At 30.9% G+C, this 3332-nt stretch overlaps 1 pseudogene; it reads right to left on the reverse strand.

Moving 5' to 3' along the window:
* Positions 1-3001: 3001 nt before the first annotated feature.
* LOC122108300 lies at positions 3002-3101 on the reverse strand (annotated as a pseudogene).
* Positions 3102-3332: the final 231 nt, after the last annotated feature.

Consider the following 3332-nt stretch of genomic DNA (forward strand, 5'->3'; position numbering starts at 1 on the left):
AAGCCCAGAGTCAAGCGCCACAACCAACCAAAAAAAAAAAAAACCAAAAAGAAAAAAAAGGAAATAGGTAACTGTAATATGAAAACTCCAAGTTCATAATCAATTTGTACCTCCCTGGTGAAAGGAACTGCTAAACTATAACATTCTTGATTTCTAGCTCAAAATTTTAGAAATCATATTCTATCCCATGACAACACTGCATTGCCTGGGGACCCTCATCTCTGTTTAACACAGTCATACTGAAAGAATAACCTTCCCAATTCCTGATGGAAACAGACTGCCGGTCTATAGACCAATCATTTCCACATTGTAGCTCACATAAGTTGTTTACCATTAGAAGTATTTTGATTGCTTTTTATACCCAACATTTTGAGAGAAATATATTACATTAAAATGCTATTAAAGCAAGACTGATATAAAAATCACCTTTGACCCCAAATAAATATTTTACCTTTCATATACCCAAAAATGCAGTCTTACCTATCATTAATGTTAGGAACGAGAGGTTAAAAATCATAGACACCAAGACTTAAGCATCAATTAAAGACTCTCCAACTTCTGAATACAATTGGTTTAAAAAGATATCAATACTACTACACGTTTTTCAACATTTCTTGTGATACTGAAGATTCAATCATAAAATATTAACACTTGAAAACAACTCATTTTCTTGGGAGTAGGACACAAAACACAACTAATCATTTTCAAATACCTTTATTTTTCTACAAATTCACGCTTATAATTATAATGAGTGTGAAACTAACTGAAGTACAGAGCCACAAAGGTAATAATTTAACTGCATCATCTACATTCAAAAAACTATTACTAGAAAACAAAATTATACTAATAATTAGCTCACCAAACCACTTTATTCTATTTTATTTACTTTCATAAAAACTGGGTTTTCATAAAATGATAGATTAAAAAAGCCTATATACCCACTTACATCTTCAGAACTTAAAAATATTTATTTCAGAAATGTCTTTAGCTCTATAGTCAATGAACTGAAATAATACTAAAATATTCAAAGGCTTTTCAGAAATTGCAAGACTAGCTCTGGGTTGTTATGTATATTGGAAAAGATATTCGAAAAGCCTTATTTGTTAAATTTGGGATAGTTACTCCCACAAAAGAACCATTAGTGAAGGTCCAATTGCATGTACAAAACAAGTTCAAATGCATCCACAATCTGGAGGTGACACAGGCTTTTTGTATGTTTGTTTTTGAAAGGTATATATAACAAGCATATCCACAATACTGTTTTCAGTCAATATGATGGGATATTCAAACCTAATAAATACAGGGTTGATTATCTTAGTGAGAATAGATATGATGTTACAAAGAAAGTTATTTTCAACAGAAATTTGGAAAGAGTTTATCCACCTTGTGTTTCACAGGAATAACCAGAGAGTAATACCTGTTTGGTCAAGTAGGTCAAACTCACTCCATGAGTATATCTTAAAAGTATAATCAATTTAAGAGGTCAAATACATGTTTTGTACTGACAGTCATCTTACAGCAATAACTTACTACCTAATTATATCTGCATCTTCTTACCTGACATATAACAAGAGCTGAAATTGGTCTCTTTTATCTAATTTAATGTTGTATATGCTTTGATTATGATGATGTTATTATTTGACAAATAAAATGTACAGAAGAGTCGCTCCATAGAAATGACATGACAGAACACTGATAAATAAAAACATTGCAACACAGTTAGCTCTTTTCAGCCTCACCCTGTCCACATTGTCAAGCAACATTGCAACAGCACACTCACACATATACACATACACACATGTGTGCACATGTACACACATATATATGCATGCTAAATTCAGGGTTTAGTACACAAAAGTACAAATAAAATATTAGTGATTTGGACAAACGTTAATTTGCCTTATTACAAAATAATACACAATCCAGTCACCATGGGTGTTACATTTTACTTGCCTCACCACATGTGACCACTTAATTTATGTTAATTAATTGATTCATTCATTTGTTTTGTGCTAATACTAGCCTTGAATTCAGGGCCTGGTTCTGTCCCAGAATTTGTTGTTTTTTTGTTTTAAAAATTTGTAAAAATTTTTCTCCTAAGTCATAATGGTTTGGTTAAGTTTCTTAATTTTCAAAAATGCCAATCCATCTTTGTGTCTGTACAAAATATTTTCACAATACAAAGCAACGGCAATATCTTACTTTAAAAATTCATGGATTCAATGGTATTCTTCAAGTGAATTGCCTGACTTTGATGTCAAATTGTATTCAAGAGTTGTTTGTATACATCTCTAATGATTTCTGCAGAGTTTGTGATTTTTTAAATCAGAAATCATTTTAACTTATCTGTTGAAATGAGTAGTACAGAAACTAAAAATATTTCTGGTGCTTGTCTGAAAATATTATATTTTAAAATAATCTGTATTTTGTTTGTATAATGTCCATAATCTATTTCATTCTCTCCTAGATATAATACTTTGAATTCTACATTGTTCTATATTATATAGGTTCATTAATAAATGTGTTATTTCAGATTGCATTCCATATAGAAAAAGTTTAAGATTCCTTTTTTACCTAAGTCCTTATAGTATTTTATTTCTTTGGGATAAAATGACAATGTTATCTACTTTCAAAAGTTTTGTAAAGATTATGCTATATGAAAGCCTTTCTAAGGTGAGGATTTAATACACTGATGTCAAACTAACTTTCAGTTCAATGAATTATATGTGTTGTTACATTTGTATTTTTTATTGTGAAAATACTGTACCGAGGGGTTACAATTACATGGGCAAGATAATGAGTAAATTTCTTATCAAGCATTGTAGCCTCCTCCTTTGTTTCCCCTTCCCATCCCTTCCCATCCTCCCCCAGCCCCCCCACTCAATCCTCCCCACTACCCCGCCCCGCACCAAAGTTGTAAAGTTCATTTTTGACATAACGACTTGTATTTTTGTAATCAATTTTTTAATAACTGTTTTTCATTTCTTGCTTCTGAAGAATGAAAAATATTGAATTCTTCACAAATTTTCATATCATCCTTTTGCAAATGCCATGATAATCTCTATATTGTTGTAATTTGGGTAAACGTGCTGCTGAAGCATGTAGTATCCTGTAAATTTAAGTAGTTAATGATGCAATCTTTATACAGGCATATATCCTTGGTTGACTGTTTGTAACCAGGAAACCTTATTGTTCCTAAAAATGCTATTGATCTTAATTCTCTAAAATTCTGTGTATATTGGAAAAAACATATTGTTTGGTTGATTGCTCACATTTGCAATTTTTTGTCAATGACTATTTCAAGTCTTTTTCATTTTAAATTTGATCATACT

This window comes from Dipodomys spectabilis, unplaced genomic scaffold (assembly GCF_019054845.1).
Source record: "Dipodomys spectabilis isolate Male_0828 unplaced genomic scaffold, ASM1905484v1 ptg000055l, whole genome shotgun sequence".
NCBI lineage: Eukaryota > Metazoa > Chordata > Mammalia > Rodentia > Heteromyidae > Dipodomys > Dipodomys spectabilis.